A 27059-nucleotide genomic window follows, 5' to 3' on the forward strand; every position below is an offset into this window, starting at 1 on the left:
CTCAGATCATTACAATATCTCCATTGGAATAACATCTGCTATCTCTCCCATCAAATAACTGCATAAACATGGAACAAGACTCTCCACTACCACATCTCACTCCAACTTCACGACAAGCAGTGTCCACCACAACTTCTCGGCAAGAACTGCTTGCCGCTACGTCGCAATAATCACTGCCAGTGGAGGCGGCGGAACAATACTCTCTGGCGCAATCTCTGGCGCTGTGGCTCAGTGTAGCCACCTTTCACTTTCTCGGTCTCCAGAAATTTCATAGCACACTGACATAAAAATTGTTGTGAAATTCTGCATCAGATCGACGTCAGAGACATTGTCTTACAGTTTTGTGCGTCTTTTCAAAGCCCATTCTTGAAAACGGAGATGACCTGTGCTTTTTCTCCACTCTTTAGGAATATTTACATTTGGAGCACAGCATTGAATGTGAGACATGACTGTTAGAAAACAGTAGAGAATAGAAATCTTTGAGAAGTGGTGCTACCGAAGAATGTTGAAATTAGGTAGACTGGTAAGGTAAGGAATGAGGAAGTTCTCCGCAGCATCGACGAGAGAAGGAACATACGGAAAAGACTGAGAGAGATGTTTTGCTATTGTTGTTGTTGTTTTCAGTTCAAAGACTCGTTTGATGCACTTCTCCATGCAACTCTGTCCTGTGCAAGCGTTTTCATCTCCCAGTAAATTGTGTATTCATCTCTTGGCCTTCGTCTACGATTTTTACCTTCCACGCTTCTCTCCAATATAAAATTGATGATCCCTTCGTGCCTCAGAACGTGTCCAAGCAACTGATCCCTTCTTCTAGTCAAGTCGTACCACAAAACCTTTGCTCCCCAACTCTGTTCAGTACTTCCTCACTAACTATGTGATCTATCCATCTAATCTTCAGCATTCTTCTGCAGCACCAAATTTCAAAACCTTCGATTCTATTCTTGTCTACAGTGTTTATCGTCCATGCTTCACTTACATACATGGATACACTCCATACAAATAATTTCGGAAAATACTTCCTGACACGTAAATCTATACGCGATGTTAACAACTTTCTCTTCTTCAGAAACGCTTCCCTTGCCGTCGCCAGTCAACATTTTATATCCTCTCTACTTAGACTATCATCAGGTACTTTGCTACCCAAATAGAAAACTCATCTACTACTTTAAGTGTGTCATTTCCTAATCAAACCTCAAATTATTCAGCTACATTCCACTATCCTCGTTTGGCTTTTGTTGATGTTCATCTTATATCCTCCTTTCAAGACACTATCCATTCCGTTCAGCTGCTCTTCCAGGTCCTTTGCTGTCTCTTACAGACCTCAAGGTTTTTATTTCTTCTCCCTGCATTTTAATTCGTACTCTCAATTTTTCTTTTGTTTGCTTCACTGCCTCCACAATGTACATATTGGATAACATCGGGAATAGGCTACAGCCCTGTCTCACCCCCTTCTCAACCAATTCTTCCCTTTATTGCCTCTCGACTGTTTTAACTGCCATCTGGTTTCTGCACAAATTGAACATCGCCTTTCGCTCTCTGTATTTTATCCGTGATTCTCTAAGTCTACAAATGCTATAAACGTAGGTTTGCCTCTCCTTAACCTATCTTCTAAGATAAGTCGTGGGGTCATTATTCTCTCGCGTGTTTCTTTATTTCCACGGAATCCAAACTCATCTTCTCCAACGTCGGTTTCTACCAGTTTTTCCATTCCTCTATGAAGAAATCATGTTATTATTTTGCAACCGTGACTTACCAAACTGATATTTCGGTAATATTCACACCTGTTAGCACCTACTTTTTTTGGAACTGGAATTATCATATTCCTCTTGAAGTCTGAGGTTATTTCGTCTATATCATACATTTTGCTCCCTCTGTGAACCATGGATTTTACCGTTGGTGGGGAGGCTTGTGGGCCTCAGCGATACAGATAGCTGCATCGTAGGTGCAACCACAACGGATGGGCACCTGTTGAGAGCCAGACAAACGTGTGGTTCCTGAAAAGCCTTTTCAGTAGTTAGAGGGACAACAGTCTAGATGATTTGCTGAACTAGCCTTGTAACATTAATCAAAATAGCATCGCTGAGCTGCTACTGCGATCGTCTGAAAGCAAGGGGAAGCTACAACAGTAATTTTTCCCGAGGGCATGCAGCTTTACTGTATGGTTAAATGATGATGGCGTCCCCTTGGGTAAAATATTCTGGATGTAAAGCAGTCGCACATTGAGATCTCCGGGTGGTGACTAAACGGGAGGACGTCGTTATAAGGAGAAAGAAAACTGGTGTTCTATGGATCGGAGCGTGGAATGTCAGATCACTTAATCGGACAGATAGATCAGAAAATTTAAAAAGGAAAATGGATAGTTTAAAATTATGTATAGTGGAAATTAGTGAAGTTTGGTGGCAGGAGGAACAGGACTTCTGGTCAGGTGAATACAGGGTTATAAATACAAAATCAAATAGGGGTAACGCAGGAGAAGGTTTACCAATGAATAAAAAAATAGGAACGCGGATAAGCTACGAACAGCATAGTGAACGCATTACTGTAGCCACTGTAAGCCACTGTAAGCCCACACTTACGACAGTGATACAAGTTTATATGCCAGCTAGCTCTGCAGATGTTGAAGAGATTGAAGAAGTGTATGATGAAATAAATGAAACTATTAAGATAGTTAAGGGAGACGGAAATTTGATAGTCATGGGGAGACTGAAATTCAGTAGTAGGAAAAGGAAGTTAAGGAAAGGTAGTAGGTGAATACGGACTGGGGGTAGTGAATGAAAGAGGAAGCTGCCTTGTAGAACTCTGCACAGAGCATAACTTAATCATAGTTAACACTTGGTTTAAGAATCATGAAAGAAGATTGTATACGTGGAAGAGACCTGGAGATACTGCAACGTTCCAGATTGATTATTCAATGGTAAGATAGATATTTAGAAACCAGGTTTTGAATTACGAGACATTTCCAGTGGCAGATGTGGACTCTGACCACAATTTTTTGGTTGTGATCCCAAGATTAAAACGGAAGAAACTGCAAAAAGATAGGAATTTAAGGGGATGTGACCTGGATAAACTGGGAGAACCAGAGATTATTGAGTGTTTCAGAAGGAGCATTAGGGAGTGATTGACCGTAACAGGGGAAAGGAATACTGTACAGGAATGGGTAGGCTTGAGAGATGAAATAATAAAGACAGCAGTGTATAAAATAGTTGAAAAGACTAACGCTAGTAGGAATCCTTGGGTAACACAAGAGGTATTGAATTCACTCAATGAAAGAAGGAAATATAAAAATGCAGAAAGTAAAGCAGGTGAAGTGAATACAAACGTTGAAAAAATGACATCGACAGGAAGTGCAGAATGAATAAGCTGGAGTGGCTGGAGGACAAATGAAAGGATATAGAAGCATATATAACCAGGGTTAAGACAGATGCCGCCTACAGGAAAATTAAAGAGACGTTTGGAGAAAAGAGAACCACCTGTACGAATATCAAGAACTCAGATAGAAAACCAGTCCCACGAAAAGAAAGGAAAACCATAAGGTGGAAGGTGTATATAGAGGGTCTGTACAAGGGAAACGTACTCGATGGCAGTATTATGGAAATGGAACAGGACGTAGATGAAGATGAAGTGGGGGATGGACACTGCGTGAAAAATTCGGCAGATCATGAAAGACCTAAGTCGAAACAAGGTCCCGGAAGTAGACAACAAACCATTAGAACTCTGATAGTCTTGGTAGAGCCAGCCATGACAAAACTCTTCAATCCAGGAGAAGAATTCGTGACGTTCCGCACAAACCAGTCGAAAGTCCGATGACTAAAGAAATAAATAAAAAAATGCAACACTTCATTCCTCAAGAGATCTCCGGTGTATCGCTGATAGAAGAGGGGCAAATGTTTTCGCATACTCTGTGTGTAATGTATTTGGTGTCCAGTCAGGTCCAGTGGTCTTTCCTCTGTTGAGCTGTTTCAATACTTTTTGTGGTAGCATCAGAACTGTACATGCTCCTTTATGTTTCATAGAATTTTGATTATGCATGCGTTGACAAGCGTTCAAGGGTGTGTACCATGAATAGGGAAGGTTGGGTGAGCATTTGTCAGCGATCTTGTTTGATGCAATTTTTATTTGGTCCTGTTAAATTGCATTCCTGTTAAATTGCATTAAAAATACAATATCACATGGAGAAAGAGAAGAGAAGCCAACAGTACTGCGATATAATATTCATAGTGTGGCTACCACGAATAGTCAGTATGAGAATAACGTTTTCGTTTCTTAAACCATCCTTTACTCCACATATCACGTTTTAACTTACATTTTCGTAACGGAAGCAAGAAGTTTAGGAAGTTTCCCAAGGCCAGCACATCGTCGTCTGAGCTCGAAGTTTTCTGGTAAACAAACTAATGCTTGTCAGGCAAGCTTGAATAGTGTGGTGGCCCCAGGAATTTCTGCATGCGTGCTCTAGCACATTAGCGCAATCACGCTTTTCAAGTAAGCAGTTACGTTTGTGGTTGCCTTAACATGCAAGGATAAAGGATTTCCGTGACGGGATTACTGTTTTCTTGTTGCACAATACGGCGATCCTTCATTGTGGTGGTCAAATTTGATCTACCAGAACTTTGACGACAAGTATGAATGCCTACACGTTTCAATACAGTATAACGTCGGGCCACTGTCACATCCGGATTCCCACAAATCTTGACATTGCGCGTTTCGACCAGCTGGCCAAATGGAGACCAACACTGAAGCCCTTTTCGAATTCTGTCAGGTGGTGATAACACTGTCTCACAAGAGTATATACTTTGTACTTCACCCGGACGATCCTCAACAAATGACACTGTTCATGTCCTTTCATATCCTGGAAGGCCTGATAGTAACAAAAACAAGAACAATAATTATGTGCACTGGCGGTCGTTCTATGTGACACAAAGAATTTCAACTCTAATCAATTCCAGACCCACCGTACACGAACAAACTTGTACAGACTCTGTCACTCTTCTACATATATTACATCGAGCGTTTTTTTTATCGGTACGGACTGACATACATTCTGTGACCATCAGTCGGGAAAACGGATTGCAATCCTGTAATAGTGTTCGTCCCTAAGCACTGTACGCAAAGTCGTATACTATTCAGCGGGTTTCATTTTCAGTAGACTTCCTAAAGAATTGAAATAAATTCAGCAGTACACCCCAAGGTTTCAAATTTAAGTTGAAAGTTTTCTTTGCGGCACACCACTACTTTACGTACACTAGTGATTCGCAGTAGTTGAGAACTTTTATCTGTAATATACATATGTTTGTGCGTGTGTGTGTGTGTGTGTGTGTGTGTGTGTGTGTGTGTGTGTATGTGTGTGTGCGTGCGTGCATGGAAAGGATACGTGTGAGGTGAAGAGCGCTTCTAGCAAGAACACGTGCATCACAATACCGAGTGAGGAAATCTAAAGCAAGGAACCTGGAATGCGTCAACTGCCTGAATGGTTGGCTCGTTGGCAGGCACCACAAACACCTTTGCAGTACAAAAATTCTTTCCTGGTGTGATACTTTTTCTTTTTCCCGTTTCCCCTTTTCTGGGGTCTTTTGTTGCCAATTTTCAGTGCAGCGGACCGCAAGTCGTCGCTGTCGGTGAAACGAATATTAAATCGCAGCTTCATATTTCGCGTCGAAATTTTCGCTGAACTCCATACCGCAAGCGGGGCGTTTTTCTGCCCCAATAAATTCGTTCGAGCGGGCAGCTATTTGTTCCACTGGCCGTTTGCACGGGCCATGTTTTATGGCGCTCCATTTTTTTCGATGAGCGCTCGAGGTCCTGAGCTATGCAATTAACGTCCGCTTCGACTCTTTTGTCACCTACCAAAGGGCCGGAGAGCTGCCAGTACACACTCGTTTGACGCGTTGTTTCACCTGCGACCCGTCGTGCAGTGTTTCCGCCGCAATACTTTCAACATGATGTCGCCGCTCCAAACCAACTGGGTGCTGATACCACTGTCATAAATCGTCATTACACGACGAGAAATGTAGCCTCTATCTTCACAATGTTTGTTTCCCCACGTTCTCCTAATTTTATATGGCATTCTTAAGTAGCAAGTTTGCTCCGCTTTTATGTTTGCTTCTTTTTTGTGTGCATCATGTCATGTGAACTTTCGTATTGTGTTTCTGTGATGTCGACATAAAGATGCCATTATCTGAGTTACAAAAGACAGCCTGTTTCCGGTCCGTCTAGTCACATAGCATGTGGGTATACAGTTGTGTGTGTGTGGTTTGCGAGTGGGAGGTTGAGAGAAGGGAGCGGTGCCGGGGGAGGGGAGAGTGGGAGGGTGGAGGCAAGTAAACCTAAGTTCACCCATATTTCTCACATCATATTTTCTATTGCTTTCTTTTCGTTTAATATTTTTATTTCCTTTTCCCAAGCTGTATGACGAAGTTATTTGCGATGGGTCTATAGGAATCCCTCGATGGTCTTAGTACTGCCTTATACACGACAACATGGTCCATTTTTTTCTTCGCTTTTTTAACTGAGGTCATCACGGCACGCTAGTCAGTAGGCCTATTTCTAAACTGGATTTGATTTGGGAGAAGACACCAAACAGCGAGGTCATCGGTATCATTGCGTTAGGGAAGGATCAGAAAGGAAATCGGCCGTGCCCTGTCAAAGGAACCGCCCCGGCTTCTTGCTTGAAGCGATTTAGGGAAATCACGAAAAACCTAAATCAGGATTGCCGGATGCGGGACTGACCCGTCGTCCTCAGGAATGCGAGTTTTCTAAATCGTCTTCCACTTTAATTCAATAACCTTTATCCTTTTCATCCTGATACCACTTAGACCTTCAGTTTCAAGTTACAGCTTAGCAGTCGATCACTGTATACTTCTTTGACCGGTGTGTAGATATATCCTTGTTGTGTCTAGACAAGGCAGCCTAGACACAATGCGAGGAAGCCGAAAGGCACGCGCTTAAACTCACGCAGGCTGGCGTGAGGTCTGAAACACGATACGTAATGAATCCTATAAAGAAAAGTACGTAGCTTCTGGAATACTTAACTTTAATCCACATTTGTAGAACATCGCTCTTGATGATACATTAATAGAATCTCAATATCAATTGAATGCGGCGCCTTGCTAGGTCGTAGCAAATGTAGCTGAAGGCTATGCTAACTTTCGTCTCGGCAAATGAGAGCGTAATTCTCAGTGAACCATGGCTAGCAACGTCGGCTCTACAACTGGTGAGAGTGCTAGTACGTCTCTCTAGACCTGCCGTGTGGTGGCGCTCGGTCTGCAATTACTGACAGTGGCGACACGCGGGTCCGTCGTATACTAGCGGACCGCGGCCGGTTTAAAAGCTACCAGCTAGCAAGTGTGGTGTCTGGCGGTGACACCACAATCCTCACCATCATATCTGCAACCACATAGTCTATGAAAACTGCATTCTGAACATACAGTCATCCATAACAACAGAAATGATTGACCTATGTACCTTCTACCTCTCCTTAACTGGATGAAGTACACAAATGATGATGCTAGAAGACTTCCAAAGTAGACTCATAATTTGTACGAAAGTGTCTCCGAAGTGTGTAGTGCGTCCATAGCTAGATCTCAAATCCTCACCTGTCCCCAACTTTTGCTTTTCTAAGATGCCGACCTTGAATTCGGTTTTCTTGAACTGTTCCATAAAGTGATAAGTTGAGTGTATGCCATTTCTCTATTACTGGGACAGTAACTACGCGGGACAGTCTAGTCGAATAGTTCCCAGCGCTCTATCGAAAATAAGCAGCACACGAAATATAGAAATGTAGCAAATTCTGCTCTTGGAAAACACGGCCTTACAAACATACGGTAAATGTTGTCTGAGCAAGGACAGATTGTAACCCTTGCCTCATACCAGTGGGAGTAAATCGTCAAAGAGGGAGTTGAATTAGAATTATGTTATTTACTACAACAGGGGCACTGGTTTCGGCAGCAGCAATACCTGGGAACAGACACTTGACACCGAGACACAGCAGAGGAGTATGTCATAAAGGAATTGGAGATGCTCTGAGTAACAGCTCATCGGTGGTGCCTATGTAACCTAAAGGGTGTGTGATGTTGGAAAATCGTCTATGCTGGTTTAAATTTGATCATCGGCGGTTAATAATCGACCCTAAAACATCGACTTCTTAACATCACTGTTAAATGAGGAATACACATACTGCTGAAAGTAACACTTACGTAATCTAACATTTATTGACCAATAACTACAGCAATGACATTTTTATTCAGTTTCTTGATCACAGATTTTTGAACGTAATTACACAGGCAAACGAAATTCTTTTTTTTTTTTTTGAAAACGTTTGTTACTTTGATAGTTGATCTTTGTAGATTTCTAGGAGATGAATCCAAATTTAGCCTTAGTTTTTTTTGTATCGCCCATAGTTTTCAAGCAATATGGTTTTTATTATGTATAAAAATCCTATGCTACAAGGTAAGCGGGGAAATTAATGAAACGCATTGTTACAACATAAGCATGGATTGTATTTACAGTAAGCTACATAAAATAGTGATATGTGTCAATAGAGGTTTCCTTGTCAGCTGGAATTGGTTTGTATTTACTTTCTACGATGAGTCGCTTGCTGAACTTCTCGGTGAAGTGATCAACAGTAGTCCACCATCACGTTGGTGTTCCAGCAGCCTTGGTAGCGTTTTTCCATCACTTTAATGTCGTGGTGAAAACACTCTCCTTGCTTCTCACTAACATCTCCCATATTGTCCGGGAAGTAATCAAGGTGACTGTTCAAAAAGTGAACTTTCAGGCTCATTAAAGATCGTAAAGTTTTAAACTTCTTTAACATTGTAGCTATAATAAAAACATATTCTGGGTCTTTTTTATGTCCTAAGAGCATTGTAACGACTTGCTTGAATGATATCCATGCTTCTTTCTCATTTAAGGTCATTTTGGATTCAAAGTTAACATCAAACATCAATTTTCTAATGTCAGAGGAACACGCCTTCTTTTTGTTTAACTTCTGAAAGGTGTGGAAATTTTTGGCAGAGAACTCAAAACAATATCCATCGTTAGGCAAAGCCTTTACAAACTGTTTCATTAGGCCTAACTTCATATACTGAGGTGGTAGGAGTACTTTTTTGGATCTACAAGGTATCTACGTAGAATGTTCTTCTCACCAGGTTTTAAAGGCTCCTTCACAGACCAGTTGTCTCTGCACCAGTGTTGATCCCTAGCCCTACTGTCCCATTCACACAAGAAACATAGAAATTTGGTAAAACCACCTTGCTCGCTAAAGAGCATGCATGTTACTTTTAGATAGCCAAATATCATCCAAGCATGAGCAGAATAGCCTATTTTATTTACCACTATTTCTAGGTTCCCATAGTTTTCTTTCATATGTACAGAATGTCCAATAGCTATAGATGCATACTTGTTACCATTGTGTACAAGAGCAGCCTTTAAACTAGTTTTGGATGAATCAATAAACAGTTTCCAGTCTTCCTTTTTGTATTCAATACCAAACTCATTCATCAGACCAGGAATATCTGAGCAACACACTAAATAACCTTCTTGCAGAAAAAACGTGGAAAATTGCTGCTCTCTCTTTTTATACATGTATTTGCTGGTTCCAACTCGTCAATAAATTATTTTATTTTCATCTAGAGCCAAGAAATTCAGCTTTTTCTTTGGTTAAGCCCAGATCCCTAACCAAATCGTTGAGCTCGGTCTGAGTAAACAATTTGGGCTCAGGACTTTCTGTATTACAATGGAATTCATCATCACCTGGTTCATCTAAATCACATTGTACATCAGAAAATACTTCTGTTCGAATAGAATTTAAATCATCTGGAGGTTGAGGAACCGGCAAATCTACACTATGCTCTACTGGTCGGATGGCGGACGGAAGGTTAGGGTAGCTTATTACCTTCTTGTTTTTCGAATTATGACCAGTAATATCAACCATCGGAATGATTTCTTGGCTCCCTCCATATCATAGGAACAGAAAATCTAAAGGCTTGTTTCTCCATTTTGGACCATTTTCTCAGATCTTCAACACAAACATAACATACCTTATGTGGCGCCCAAGATTTATCTTGATCACTAAGTTCAGATCAAAAGTATGATACATATACCTTTTTCACAAAGTCTGTAATGTTTCTTTGGTGTTTTTTAATCATAAATTCACCACAAATATAACAAAAACTGTCAGCAGAGTTTTTACAGCCACGATTAGACATTGTACTGAACACATATACAGGAAACGGGAAAGTGAGGTCAGGTTGACAGTAAACAAAACACCATGTTTTGCAAAAACAGACATAATGTATTATGGGATAACAGCAATCAGTGATTTTATAATGTTACTTAAAATCCGTCTTGATTGCAAACAATTTTTTTTTATTATTCATATGACCGGTTTCGGTTCATTCAGAACCATCTTCAGATCTGTAAAAATAATTATACTAATTTACTATTTCACGGAAGCAAATGTTTTTCATCCTATCTAATCAACATCAAATGTACCAGAACATACCTGATATTTCAGTTACAGGAGTAACTCGTCCAAATCCGGCAGCTTTTACATGCTACGTCATATGAAATTGGTTGGCAGAGTGCACGTCATTTATATTAATTATAACACTATTACCGACAGGTGGCGTCTGTTACATTTGTTACATTCCATTTGTACATACTGTATTCAGTAGATCTTTTTTATATTAAAACTATTTGGTTAAAATATGTAGATGTCAAAGTTAAAATCTGTACTTGTCAGGATTAAAAAACAGTAAAATTATCATTTTTATACGATCTAAAGGCATAGGGCGATTTATATATTTATGGTGCTGGTGTGAACTCGTTTTCGTCTGCGGTCTGCTTCCGTGGATCCCGCCATTTTGGTGTTGTGCCGCGGTGCGCTCAGTCGTCTGACGGCCATCGCCGCAGGCAAGAGGGCCGCACAGGAGGGCCCCGTCAACGGCGCCAGGCGCTGCACGCGTCTTCCGGCTTCTCCATCGCGCACCATCTCTCATCCCTCGGCCTGGATCTCCACACGCAACAGTTGTCATCTTAGTAGGTCGTCATAAATGCTAAAATAAGCGTTATGATTGAATTCGTTTTGCTCATTGAGGATTAAATCTGGATCTTTATTTTTGTGGGTGTATATTTCGATCTCTTCCAAAATGTTAAGAAAACGCCCCTTATAAGCTCTATGCAGGATTTCTAAATTGTTTTCAATATTCTTGACTCAGTGCTTTGTCGCAGCCATATGCGCCCGAAAAGCTGTTTTGTTTTGAGAGTAGGTGTGCTCCCTACTCTCTGTGTGCTCCATACTCTCTGTGCGCACCGCGGCACAACACCAAAATGGCGGGAACCACGGAAGCAGACCGTAGAGGAAAACGAGTTCACACCAGCACCATAGATATATAAATCGCCCTATGCTTTTAGATCGTATAAAAATGATAATTTTACTGTTTTTTAACCCTGACAAGTACAGATTTTAACTTTGACATCTACATATTTTAACCAAATAGTTTTAATATAAAAAAGATCTACTGAATACAGTATGTACAAATGGAGTGTAACAAATGTACCAGACGCCACCTGTCGGTAATAGTGTTATAATTAATATAAATGACGTGCACTCTGCCAACCAATTTTATATGACGTAGCATGTGAAAGCTGCTGGATTTGGACGGGTTACTCCTGTAACTGAAATATCAGGTACGTTCTGGTACATTTGATGTTGATTAGATAGGATGAAAAACATTTGCTTCCGTGAAATAGTAAATTAGTATAATTATTTTTACAGATCTGAAGATGGTTCTGAATGAACCGAAACCGGTCATATGAATAATAAAAAAATTTTTTTGCAATCAAGACGGATTTTAAGTAACATTATAAAAACACCATGTGTTAACACAAAAAGATAATCGACCTTTCTTTGCCAGAAAATGCTTTTCAACAGTGCTACCAACGTCATCTACATTCATTACACCTCCTTTTTAAATTATTTTAACTCTATAAAAGCTGTTAAATTCTTATAAAAAATCCCTTAATTTAACAAATTTAACTGTAAAATGTGAAGATTTGGTGGTTTTTAGAGTTTTTTAAGAGTCATGTTTGGATTTCCCACCCTAAAAACATAAGAATAAGGTATTTTCAGCAAAAAAGTTTTCCATCGTTGGCCTGTGTTACCGATTTCGGCTATGGAGTAGCCATCAGCAGAACGTCTCACAAAGTTGGACTGCAATCTTGTTCAGCTAATATGAGTCAATTCATTTTTATGTACTATTTTGCCTGGTCATGACTTGTTGCAGTACAGCAGACGGCGAGATTCTGAAGACGGCTATTTTATAGCCGACACCGGTAATTCTGTTCAAATTCACAGAAAGACTAACATTATAGGAGGGCTTTGAATAATTTATGTAACATATTTCTTTCTCGGCAGTTTTCGGATAAAAAATTCGGAATTAGTTGTCGCACGTAATGGAATATTCTCGCTTCAGCCACTGTAGTTTGATGAAGTCACCGATAGGTGGCGGCGACCTTCAAAGTCGCGTCCAATACGGAGGCCCTTTCCAAGCAGAAAGTTGTCATTGCGTTTGTTTTGGTGGAAAACTAGAGCGTCGCGGATACTCATAGATGCTTGCAGAATGTGTGCAGATACGTGGCAGCGAACAAAAGCATGGTAAGTCGTTGAGCGAGGCGTTCATCATCATCGCAACAAGGTCGGGGAAACCTGTCCGAGCTCCCGCGTGCCGGCGGGCCTCAGATAGCTGTGATTCCTGAAATTCTGGAACGTGCGAATACCTTCAATGAAGGACGAAGTACGAATGATGCACTCTGCGGGAAGCATTACTGTAATGATGGGGACCTTACCGATACCGAAAGACGTTGGCACCGACGTCGACCAGTAGAGTGGTACCAAGCGGGACCACAGGCCCTCCAAGTAAGGTGGCGGAAGACGGTCGTATTCAACGGAGATGTAGAAAACAGGGTTTGGTAGCCAAAGGAGTAGGGAATAATACGGTGATTTGGAACCCTGATTAAAACCAAACAGCTTTCAGAAAGAAAGATACGTTACATAACTTATTGAAAGCCCCTCGTACATCCTCGAATTTTGCCTCCAGAAGACAGGAATAACAATTCCGAAAATAATTTCTCTATCAGTCTGCTGCGCTGGTGACGGGGAATATACCCTACTTGGGAGAGCAGTCATCCAGAAGCTAACAATGTGGCTATACATCTCAAATATTTGTGAGAATTTTTTTGTAGCTTTGGATGACGCAATTAATTACTAAACAACTATAAGGCTTTCGTTACAATTATAATTGAATTGTGGTGGTAGTACCGTTCTTGTTTCAGTTAGAAAATTGTTCTCTTCTTTTGCTGTTTTATATTGCCTACGCCATATATCGAGTTTGGTTTCTCTGGTTTACCATAAGGTATAAAACAGCTGTCTAACTACATCACACCACGAAAGTATGAATTGATGAACAATGAATAACATTAGTCCACCTATAGCTACAAAAACGGCCGTTTCTGTCTGCGTTTGTTCAAAAATATTGCTCCCCCCACACTCTACACTCACGTTCATCAAGGCGCATATGTGTTTTGGATATGTTCATAAAAAGGTTCGTTTCAATGACGAGAAAGTTGTTGACAGTAGCAACAAGCAGCCTAGTGTTCCTGCGAACATCGAGGGTTTTGTCTTCGACGTTTCGATTCCTCTGTATCGATACATAAATTTCAGTGTTTAACTCACAGTACTGATAGCTTTTAAATATCGATGATTATCGCACATCCCTAATTATACAATCTCTTATTGTTGAGCGACTACTGCCCACTGTACCAGAGATATTCCACCACTCCTTAGTCACATTTTTTTCCCCTTGGGCTTAGAATCAAGGACTTGTTAAGCTAGTACCTAAGCAGCACGTTGTCATAGCATCCCCTGATTACTGACGTATTTGTATTCTTCTGGCGCTCTCCAAGACCTTAGAATATATATTTCAAATATGTCATACTAGCTCCTTCAGCTGCTGGTAAAATACTTCATTTATAGAACCAGTTTCAGTTATCTGACCATCATCGGGTCCATAAAAGTGCTCACAGCATTATGTTAGGTGAAATGTAAAATCGTTATCATCGGCTGATAAGACCACGAATAATACACTGTTATCATTTCGTAATATAAGTCATGTCGTCAGTCTGAAAAACTGTGCTTCGGGGCGTACAAATTCATGTTTAATTTGTAACCAGCGTTAACGCTGTGGACAGATTCATACTACACAGAGGCAACTAAAAGGCTGACCACTTTTTAAGTAGTCCAAGACCAGCTAATCAACTGCTTAAACACAAATAAACTACCAGATGTATAACCCTTAGGATTCCGCAAACACTGAAACACAACATATGCTTACGAAACAGACGACAAAAGGCGACAATCATGTGCTTCTTAGACTTTAGCAAAGATTTTGAAACTGTTCACTTCGACATTAGACGCACGGTGTAGCCGCACGGTCTGGGGCGCCTTGTCACGGTCCGTGCGGCTTTCCCCGTCAGCGGTTCGAGTCCTCCCTCGGGCAAGGGTGTGTGTTTTGTCCTTAGAACGTAAGTTAGTTTAAGTTAGATTAAGTAGTGTGTAGGCTTAGGGACCTATGACCTCAGCAGTTTGGCCCCATAAGAATTTGTAACATGCCCCCCCCCCCCCCGCATTACTATAATATTCGATACCCAGAATTTTTAGCCTGGTATCGGTACTTTCTGTTACACAAAGAGTAAAAAACATTCCACTCTGACACCTTTTCCTGTTATGTAATTGTACTATATAATACTATGAATGATTTTTAAACAAAATTTACGAATAATTAAATACTATGTAAATATGCAACATAATAATCACTAAGAACCCACGGAAGAAATTATAGCCAGTGTAGAAGCAGGAATTCAGAGGGTGGATTCTGTAACAGCTGAAGAAATCCGTATAGAAACAGTGAGAATATTAGCCAATGCAAAACCGCCGGAAAGTCATATAACTGTGGGTGAGAGAAGAGCTTTAAAACTCCTGAATGACGACGATAGTATTTTGGTTCTCCCAGCTGACAAAGGAAGCGCAACGGTGGTTATGGATGTGGCCGACTATCAGAGTAAAATTACTGATCTACTGGATCCGCAAGCATATAGGAAGCTGAATAAGGACCCCACTAACAACGTTCACAGAGCTGTGCCGCGGTTAATAAAAAAGTCCTCCATTGAAGAAAGTGTACAGAAAGGTCTCTGCAATTCGGTTGCGCTACCACCAAGGCTTTATGGATTTCCCAAAATTCATAAAGAAAATGTGCCGTTAAGACCGATACTAAGTGCCATTGGTTCGCCCACCTACTTGTTAGCCTAGTTTTTGACTACGCTGTTGAAGCCACATGTCGGCGGTTCGGACTCTTATATAAAGAATTCGACACATTTCATCAGCAGATTGAATGGCATAGTGGTCCAGCCGGAGGACATGTTGGTCACCTTCGATGTGGTATCGCTGTTTACCATGGTGCCACTTAATGATGTATTGGAACAGCTGGATCGAATTTTTCCTGCCGATATTTCAGAACTGTTTAAGTGTTGTTTGACGACCACATACTTCAAGCGGAATGAACAGTTCTATGAGCAAACGGATGGCGTGTCTATGGGAAGCCCCCTAAGTCCCGTAATTGAAAACTTCTTTATGGAGAAATTCGAAGAACAGGCCTTAGCTACTGCCAGCAAAAATCCAAATGTATGGTTCCGATACGGGGATGACACGTTTGTGCTGTGGAGAGATGGTAGGAAGGAACTAAGCCGGTTCCACGAACATCTGAACAGTATAAACTCGAGAATTCGGTTTACAATGGAGGAGGAGGTAGACGGAAAATTACATTTCCTCGATGTGCTTGATTTTAGAAACGAAAATGGTAGTTTGGGCCACTCAGTATACCGCAAACCCACGCACACGGACCGTCATTTGCACCGGGATTCGTACCACCACCGACAACAGAAGCGGGGTGTTATCAAGACGTTAGCGGACAGAGCTAGAAATATTTGTGAACCTGAGTTGCTCGACGCTGAGATGGAACATCTCCACAATGCACTAATGAAGAACGGATATTCGTCCGCCGAAATAAAACGAGCGTTGAGGCAGCCACGCAGAAATCATACTGACGTACAGGCTACTGCAAAATCTAAGGTTTTCCTAACGTTTGTTAAAAATGTAACGGAAAGAATAGGGAGGATCTTGACGAAGCGGAATATTACCGTAATTTACAAGCCCACCAGGAAGATACAGGAATACCTTAAGCCTGCCAAGGACGCTCGCAAACCTTTGGAAAAGCTGGAGTGTATAGGATCCCATGCAGCTGTGGTGATGTTTATGTGGGTACCACTAATAGAACTGTTTCTAAACGTTTGGAGGAGCACAAGGGAAATTGTAGAAGAGGAGAAACGGAACGATCAGCTGTTTCGGAGCACGCTTTCCACCCAGGGAATCACAATATTCGTTTCGAGGAGATGCAAGTACTAGTGGCCACAAGCGGATACTACGAAAGGCTCTACAGGGAGGCAATCGAAATCGTTAAATACCCAAATAATTTCAACCGAAGGGAGGAGGGCGTGAAATTAAACGGTATATGGATGCCGGTGTTAAAGAAGATGTATACCACCCGTCGACTACTGGGTGATGGCAACGGCGATTGACGGCGACGGACAGCGACCAATTGCAGTGACGTTTTCAAAACACGTGACGTCACACCGCGGCGCGGGAGAGCGCGGACACGGAATTTAGCGGCAGTCAGTAGCGAGCCAGTGGGTGTGTTGGACCTTCCATCGACCTACGGACCCCCTTGAAGATGTCTCCCATAGTCGGAGACGAAACGTTGGGAACTGAGACAAAATTCACCAACCGACCACGGCATAACAGCCCGGATAATTATAATGGATATGAACCATCAACATTTACTCAGAACTGTAATAATCAGTATGTAATTCATTTGATTACAAGTAGTTATAAATGTTAGCATCGTTATTACTTCCGTTAATTAACTGCAATTAGATCTCGAAAGTTCAGTTTGGAAAACGTTGTTGTAAATCGATCAAAAAGCAAGAACCAAATGTAAATTCACGTAATTACAAGTGATATGTAATTTCAAACCCAAATTTGTAAACCAGAATTAATAGCATTACTAAAATAATTAATTGATCCTTGTTAGAACATGTAATTAACTCCATTACTTACGTTTGGATTCATATTTCAAAATTATGAGCCATTAAAGAGGTTAAACAGCTTGTGTGTATATTATGTAAATGTTAGCAATATTTTCCTATCGATAACTGATTTGTATTTTTTAAATTAATGAAACGCATTATTGTACAATTTCTAACCTAAAACTCATCTGCAATGAACTAATATTTTATGCTGTAAGTAATCTGATTGTCAACGTTTTCTATATTTGTAACTTTTAATTGTAACTATTAATATCACGATAGTGTAATAATTGAAGCAATGAACACTCATTGTTTGGTATATATATAACCGAACGTGGCAATGCAGCGTCAGTTCACCTAGAGGTTCACTTTGTAGTCAAGTCTTTTCGGCCAGTAAGTGAGTCTGCCAGCTGTTGGATTGTCAAAGAGACTATATGTGAAGTTTGATATATTCTGCAGTGTCTTTGTAAAAATGTTATCATCAACAAGTAAACCTCCGCACATTGTATGACCTGGAGTTTTAATTAGAATGATTAACCAGCTACGCGACTCAGGCAAATTATAAGATAAGTACAACAAAAATACTTTGTTATGCATCGCCCTTACATACGTCCGCTCCAGGTGCAAATACACTCCTGGAAATGGAAAAAAGAACACATTGACACCGGTGTGTCAGACCCACCATACTTGCTCCGGACACTGCGAGAGGGCTGTACAAGCAATGATCACACGCACGGCACAGCGGACACACCAGGAACCGCGGTGTTGGCCGTCGAATGGCGCTAACTGCGCAGCATTTGTGCACCGCCGCCGTCAGTGTCAGCCAGTTTGCCGTGGCATACGGAGCTCCATCGCAGTCTTTAACACTGGTAGCATGCCGCGACAGCGTGGACGTGAACCGTATGTGCAGTTGACGGACTTTGAGCGAGGGCGTATAGTGGCCATGCGGGAGGCCGGGTGGACGTACCGCCGAATTGCTCAACACGTGGGGCGTGAGGTCTCCACAGTACATCGATGTTGTCGCCAGTGGTCGGCGGAAGGTGCACGTGCCCGTCGACCTGGGACTGGACCGCAGCGACGCACGGATGCACGCCAAGACCGTAGGATCCTACGCAGTGCCGTAGGGGACCGGACCGCCACTCCCCAGCAAATTAGGGACACTGTTGCTCCTGGGGTATCGGCGAGGACCATTCACAACCGTCTCCATGAAGCTGGGCTACGGTCCCGCACACCGTTAGGCCGTCTTCCGCTCACGCCCCAACATCGTGCAGCCCGCCTCCAGTGGTGTCGCGGCAGGCGTGAATGGAGGGATGAATGGAGACGTGTCGTCTTCAGCGATGAGAGTCGCTTCTGCCTTGGTGCCAATGATGGTCGTATGCGTGTTTGGCGCCGTGCAGGTGAGCGCCACAATCAGGACTGCATACGACCGAGGCACACAGGGCCATGGTGTGGGGAGCGATCTCCTACACTGGCCGTACACCACTGGTGATCGTCGAGGGGACACTGAATAGTGCACGGTACATCCAAACCGTCATCGGACCCATCGTTCTACCATTCCTAGACCGGCAAGGGAACTTGCTGTTCCAACAGGACAATGCACGTCCGCATGTATCCCGTGCCACCCAACGTGCTCTAGAAGGTGTAAGTCAACTACCCTGGCCAGCAAGATCTCCGGATCTGTCCCCCATTGAGCATGTTTGGGACTGGATGAAGCGTCGTCTCACGCGGTCTGCACGTCCAGCACGAACGCTGGTCCAACTGAGGCGCCAGGTGGAAATGGCATGGCAAGCCGTTCCACAGGACTACATCCAGCATCTCTACGATCGTCTCCATGGGAGAATAGCAGCCTGCATTGCTGCGAAAGGTGGATATACACTGTACTAGTGCCGACATTGTGCATGCTCTGTTGCCTGTGTCTATGTGCCTGTGGTTCTGTCAGTGTGATCATGTGATGTATCTGACCCCAGGAATGTATCAATAAAGTTTCCCCTTCCTGGGACAATGAATTCACGGTGTTCTTATTTCAATTTCCAGGAGTGTATATAAGTAATTATATTAACGCACCGGTAAATCAATCGTATGCATTCATAAAGTGAGGGAGATGTCATAACCTTACCAAAAATTTCCAAAATTAATCCGACATTTCATCTGCGAAACTTAGAGGCCTAAGGACTCTACAAGCACAACGCAGTGATTTCTCTCCTACCTGAAGTATCCCGAGCAATTCGCCATATCCTGGCGCTGTAAAGGCACAGTGGAGTCAGTATCAGGCATTCTCTAGGGTTCAGCTTTAGATATTACATTTTTTCATTGTATGTCAATGATATGCCAAAGTAAATGCCCCAATGTAAATATCACATATATACTGATGACCTACAGTTGTATCTAACAACGAGACTAAACAACAATGTGACTTCTGTATGTTTTACACATTTTTTATGATACCTGAAGGTCAGAACTCAAATTCTCAAAGCACTTAGATGTAACTCTCAAAAACTCTAAAGACAAACTACTTTGTGAGTTCCGACTTCCCTAATACGCTAATATAACATCCTCTTTTGGAAGGCGGAGCGTGGTTCTCGGGCAGAATGCTCGTCTGCGAAGTAGGAGGTGTAACGTTCCCCAAGTGTTAGCGGATTTCGCGCAGTAGCGCTGAGACGATTTTACCTCTGCTTAATCGACCTTGTGATTGCAATGGAATTAATATCTCTGTAATTGTATTATTTATGCAATTTGAAGCGAACAAGGAAAGGCAACCTTTTTCTGTCTCTCTTCCTGGCCAGCCACTGTCGGGTATGGTCAAAAAAAGTATTGGTTGCTCAATGTTATGTAGAAATTTAGTTATTTGTGCTCATTTTGCATCATAATAACTATTTAATTTCATTGTGTTTGTTATTATGACTAATCATAGCTTTCTTTCCTCAGCTTTTTTTCATGAATTTGATAACTAAATGTGGCTTACTTTGTGTGGGGATGTCTGTTAGAGAATGATAGCGTACTAACGGCAACAATCAGTGCAATCCGTTTGGCTTGTTTTCAGAATAGAACGTGCATCCTAAGTTTCACTTTCCACAAAACGAAGTCCGCTAGTTTTTAGGCGCAAATCACGTCACAAAATTATATTCGCCAGCAGACAATCCGGGTAGAGGAGCCTATCTGAAAAAATATGGACCATAATGGTGGTAATTAAATTTCAATTTCAATATTTAAAAAATATTTTACGTGATTTTTCAAGTACGTAATTTTTCTTGATTTATTTGAAGATTCGATTACCCAAAACCAAATAATAAAAAAAGGAATAATAATGATAATAAAAACCATCATTAAAGCGATCTTCGTTCATTTAGATGGGGTGGTAAATATTTAAACAGAGTTCCTAGTTCTGCAAGCATCCTTATGAAGCGTAAAATACATACAATGTAAGATATTTCTTCAGTTAAAAAAATTATTAACAATCTTTTTTAAATAATCGGTGATTGAAAACTTATTTTGCCAATGGCAACTGGAGTCTTGTGTCTGTAGTATGTACACTGACGGAAGAAATAGCAACACCAAAAATAATTAATGTTGATTAACGAGTTTCGGGACTAATTTGTCTAGGTAACATATTTATGGGATTAACATTGCAAGAACAGAGACAAACGTAAGCCCGAAATAAGTCACTGCAAGCGCGAAATGCTGGTACTTTAGCAACCGGTGTAACGGCCGGAATATTGAATGCAAGCATGCAAATGGGCATGCATTTTGTTATACGGGTGCCGGATGTCAGTTTGTGGAAAGGAGTTCGATGTCCGTTCCATTTTTTCGGTCATTACCCTGCCTTCCGATGAGCTCTCGCTTGACAGCACTAAAATTTCAAATGGTGGTGGTTTGTGGCGGGGAAGTGCACGCTGCAGGGCATCTGGCTATGAACTGTCGTTCAAGAACCCGATTTGCAAAAGTTCACGGCGTCACTGACGTGCCAACAGCTGGTCGTGTTTGTGTTGCACCTGCAGTACGATGCGCCGGAGCAATACACCGGACACGATCATCTACCTGCCCTCTCGGTAGTGCCACGTAGCTGTCCGCAGCCAGGTCACCTTGCTACCGTACAGTCTCGTGATCACCGCTACTAGCAATGATGCACAGTGGCTGCGTACCTTAAAGTCTTCCTACAGTACTGAAGAAGAAACTACCAGCTTCTCGTAGCTCCCTAACAGAACCTTGTTGAAACTGAGTCTACGTCGCCTTAACCCTTTCCACCCTGAACACCTTTTTTTAAAAAATGGTGAATAAAGCTGAATTCCCTGTATACTTGGGCATAGTAGACACTGGGAAAAATAAAAAAAAACTCTTCCATATAAAATGTAGCAGGAAAACAACTAGCACAATCGTGAGGATCAGGTTTTATTTCACCAAAATTATTCTCTGACTTCCTGCTATTTGTTTGATATTATAAATTACCTGAGGAACAGTTATGAAAAAAAAATTTCTTTCATTTCTTTTATTCATTAGTTGTCATAAAAATGTTACATAGATTGCAAATCATATTCTGCAGAAAAAAATTAATAACAATTTTTTTATTTATTTTGTAACACAAAGGCATAGTTCAGACTGCTTCACTTTTCGTGAAATAATTTGAAACAATCCTTTCCTTTGGGAAGACATAAGTACTGATTGCATTTTATGCACTTTGTCTTTGTTCTGGAACTGCAGTGCTCATACATATTTTAGTAAGAAAATGGGAATGATACACGAAATAGGTTAACTCAGATCACACCTCTTTGTCACTGACCTCAACAGCGCTGTAATCAATGTTTGGTGGAGGAAACTTCTGAACAAAATTTTATCTCCGAAAAAGCTGTGGTCTGACATCTTCTGTGACACTGTGTGAACTCCTGCGCTCTTCAGGAACTTCAGGAACTTCTTCGGCACTCAAATCATGGACGAGTCGTCTGCCTGCTGAATATTTGAAGGGGAAGGATCAAACTCGTCGTCTTCATCTGACGAAATGCCACTCAAATCCGAATCCTCTAATAGCGAACGGATTTGATTGTCTGATAAACCTGCATACAATAACGGGAATGGGTATAAAAACTTTCCCATTCAAAACTGTATGAAAAGCAGTAACATAGGGAGACCAATGACACAATCAACAACACCCACTCGAGGATGAAGTTACACAGTCAGCACCTAACCCGCAGAATCGTGCTAGTACAAATCTAACGCACAATTACTGCTCAAGTTACCAATAATTATCAATATCACAACGTTGTACACACTATTACAAATAACCAGATCCAGTAAACCGCCGAAACAATTCAATTTAACTTAATTATGAGCAACTAACCAAGCGCCGGCATAATGCTCACTTCTCGATCAATTTAAACAACATGTGCTGCAATCTGTTGGCGCCGAATGGCAACATAAACATGAGAAACGCGTAGCGCACAACCTGCACGATCGTTGCAGGTCGGTTGGAAGCAAGGCAAGAGATTCAGTTTGTCGTAAAAAAATAAAAACCGAACCCGCACAATCGTAAGGGTTCGGATGGAAACGGTTAAAGGCATTCTTCATCAGCGTAAACTCACCACGTCCAATCTCAAAGGTAACTAACGCTCATTACCGTTACAGCATGTATTTAAAGCAAACTAGATTTTCATTCTCATTGTAACGCTAATAGCGCCATTGTTATCCTGTAGTGACGCTGCTAGCGCCAGTCTTGGGCGACTGGCGCGAAATTTCAAGAGACATCGTCCTTCCGTACCACAAACACCGTTAGTATGTGTGGAAGTAAGAAGACGATAAGTTTTCATAAAAATGACAATTAGATATGTGTTAATCAATAGATGTATGAAATTTAATTGATGTAGTTACACGAACAGAACGGAAAGGAATAATTACCGGACTCTAGCGCTAAATAATTCTTTTCACATCTTTATATCTTTTACGCTTCGAGGAGATGTTCTTAGATCACGCACCATGGTTCGAAAATTTTCGTCGCTCGGGAATCAAATAACCTGACAATCCACGAACCAGGAGAGCATTCTACCATTCTTATTCTTATTATTCATGATCAAGGTTGTTGCTTTACAACTGTGTAACTTCCACATTACAGATGGTAACCTCATAGTGAAATACGTGTCATTGAAGTCATAAATAATCGTCAACATCTGTTAGTATCAGGTAGATGAAAAGTTAATTGCTTCACCATTGGATGATTTGAAAGATTCTGTCGTTAATTAATAAAGATTATTCTAGTATTTCCTGAAGCCATTAACAATGGAGACAGCTCTTCGTTTTAAGGGCATGGCTCTCCATTTCACGTTTGTCAATGTAGCCTGAGTGCCAACGAATTCACCTTCAGTGATGTGTACGTTTCCGGCGTTGGTCCTTTAGCCAGCTAACTTCTGTCGTCCTTTTTTGGTTGTCTGTACAAAACAGCAGCTGTGTTAGTTCATGAAACAAAAAGTTTGTAATTTAAACAAAAAATTTAGTTTACTAATGATGCGAAACGGAAGACGGTTTTTATACGTATTTAGGTGGCAGCACATCCTTAGGTTGCTTTAATTGAGAAAATTCATACCTGAACTATCATTCTGTACTTAAAAGAATATCTACTTCTTTAACTACACTACTGGCCATTAAAATTGCTACACCACGAAGATGACGTGCTACAGACGCGATATTTAACCGACAGGGAGTCCGCCCCCGGATGCTGAGTACACAGTGCGAAAGATTGTCAATCCTAAGGGTCTGGGTTCGATTACCGGCTGGGTTGGATATTTTTTCCGCTCAGGGACTGGGTGATGTGTCGTCCTAATCGTCATCATTTCATCCCCATCGACGCGCTAGTCGCCGAAGTGGCCTCACATCAAAAGACATGCACCAGGCGAATGGTCTACCAGACGGGAGGCCCTCGTCACACGCCATTATTATTATTATTATTATTATTTACCGACCGGAAGAGGATGCTCTGATATGCCAATGATTAGCTTTTCAGAGCATTCACACAAGGTTGGCGCCAGTGGCGACATCTACAACGTGCTGACATGAGGAAACTTTCCAACATATTTCTCATACGTAAACAGCAGTTGACCGGCGTAGCCTGGTGAAACGTTGTTGTGATGCATCGTGTAAGGAGGAGAAATGCGTAGCATTACGTTTCCGACGTCGATAAAGGTCGGGTGTAGCTTATCGCGATTGCGGTTTATCGTACCGCGACATTGCTGCTCGCGTTGGTCGAAATCCAATGACTGTTAGCAGAATAAGGAATCGGTGGGTTCAAGAGGGTAATACGGAACGCCTTGCTGGATCCCAACTGCCTCGTATCCCTAGCGCTCGATATGACAGGCATCTTATCCGCATGGCTGTAACGGATCGTGCAGCCACGTCTCGATCCCTGATTCAACAGATGGGGACGTTTGCAAGACAACAACCATCTGCACGAACAGTTCGACGACGTTTGCAGCAGCATGGACTATCACCTCGGAGACCATGGCTGCGGTTACCCCTGACGCTGCATCACAGACAGGAGCGCCAGCGATGGTGTACCCAACGACGAAACTGGGTGCACAAATGGCAAAACGTAATTTTTTCGGATGAATGTAGGTTGTTTACAGCATCATCATGGTCGCATCCGTGTTTGGCGACATCGCGGTGAACGCACATTGGAAGCGTGTAATCGTCATCTCCATATTGGCGTATCACCAGGCATTCAAATGGTTCAAACGGCTCTGAGCACTATGGGACTTAACATCTGTGGTCATCAGTCCCCTAGAACTTAGTACTACTTAAACATAACTAACCTAAGGACAGCACACACATCCATGCCCGAGGCAGGATTTGAACCTGCGACCGCAGCAGTCGCGCGGTTCCGGACTGAGCGCCTAGAACCACGAGACCACCGCGGCCGGCTCACCAGGCGTGATTGTAAGGGGTGCCATTGGTCACACGTCTCGGTCACCTCTTGTTGGCATTGACGGCACTTTGAACTGTGGACGTTACATTTCAGATGTGTTACGACCCGTGGCTCTACCCTTCATTCGATCCCTGCGAAACCCTACAATTCAGCAGGATAATGCACGACCGCATGTTGCAGGTCCTGTACGGGCTTTTCTGGATACTGAAAATGTTCGACTGCTGCCCTGGCCAGGACGTTCTCCAGATCTCTCACCAACTGAAAACGTCTGGTCAATGGTGGTCGAGCAACTGGCTCGCCACAATACGCCAGTCACTATTCTTGATGAGCTGTTGTATCGTGTTGAAGTTGCATGGGCAGCTGTACCTGTACACGCCATCCAAGCTCTGTTTGACTCAATGCCCAGGCGTATCAAGGCCGTTATTACGGCCAGAGGTGGTTGTTCTGGGTACTGATTTCTCGGGATCTACGCACCCAAATTGCGTGAAAATATAATCACATATCAGTTCTAGTATAATAGTTTTTGTCCAAATGAATATCCGTTTATCATCTGCGTTTCTTCTTGGTGTAACAACTTTAATGGCCTGTAGTGTAAAAATATGTTAGTTGCCATATTGTGCAGTATATTTGGTTTTATCGTCGCAACCCGCATGAAAAGCATATTACCCACTGAGCCAATTATAGCCATTTTGTTTTTAGGACAGATGTAATAATCTGGTTGGAGATCATGTTTTTTAACAACGTGGTTGTCACAGAGTCTGCTTATCATGACCGGTATTTTCCTCGCTCAGTTACAGAATCAAATTTTTTCTTTGCGTTCCTACAGTGGACAGGAGTCACAATATGGAGTGAGCTGTGGGTGTATTTTATGGAGTTCGTCTCCTGTGGTGACTTTCTCATTAAACCCATCACACTGAAGAGAACCTAAATTCCATGCTAATACAGTGTAATATTTATCCATATCGTTGTTCAGTTTTTATCTTTACATTTCATCTCAATTGTTTTCCTCAGATGACGTTTCATAAGCGCACAGTAAAATACGCAAGTATTCAGTTTTTTAATATGTTCAAGTGCATAACTAAGTTCAAAGTAGTATTTTCGGACATAGTCCAGTTCTGGTTGATTCGTGTTGCGTTTATTGGAGCACATGTGTCATGAGGATGAGGGGCGGTAAAGAAGTTTCCTGATGTGCTAACCCAATTACTGTGCAATAATTTGCAAGCGCCGTTGAGAATGATCGCCGTACATTGGGTTTAGATGTCTTTAAAAGCTAACGTCTATTCACTAGAAGTAAATCGGCAGTTGGAAACGACGTTCCGAAAACACGACCCGTCAGAACATACCAGTATCCAAAAGCCAACTTTATTTGGGCGACGCCAGTGGTGACTCTTATCTATGGGGTAGATACTGCTGAATACAAAACCGTTGACAAATAGTGCCATCTACAGGCTGTCTGATGACCTCATGTTGTGATCCATAAGCATAGTTCTTATGGAATTGACTTTCTGATTCCAGTCTAATTGACTCATTAGTCGTGAGTTTGACGTAACCAGCATACACAGGTGGTGAATGATTTCAGTTTTCTGTAACAAGAGTGTTTCCATGTACTCAGCATACGGTCGTGAAGGCATTATTTTGGACTTCTAATTTTGGACTTGTATAGACTACGGCTAGCTCCACGGGAGTCAGCCTAATGTATGGTGATTCATCGTAGCTCGTCTATCTACGTCTTACTGTTGCCAATAACACTGTAAGCACGACACACCGTTACTGGTTTGAAAATGCTCAACCCTTGTAATGTCATGTGCATCTTTCTAAGCAGCGATCCGAATCCAATAGAGTATAAATTCATAGACAGTGGACTTCCTTGCCGTACCAATTGCTTAATATATACATGAGTTGTCAGTTGTCTAATTTTAATCTGAGACTGAGACTTACCTATGCAGTTTTGTGACAGATACATGAA

Source organism: Schistocerca cancellata, chromosome 7 (assembly GCF_023864275.1).
Source record: "Schistocerca cancellata isolate TAMUIC-IGC-003103 chromosome 7, iqSchCanc2.1, whole genome shotgun sequence".
Lineage (NCBI taxonomy): Eukaryota > Metazoa > Arthropoda > Insecta > Orthoptera > Acrididae > Schistocerca > Schistocerca cancellata.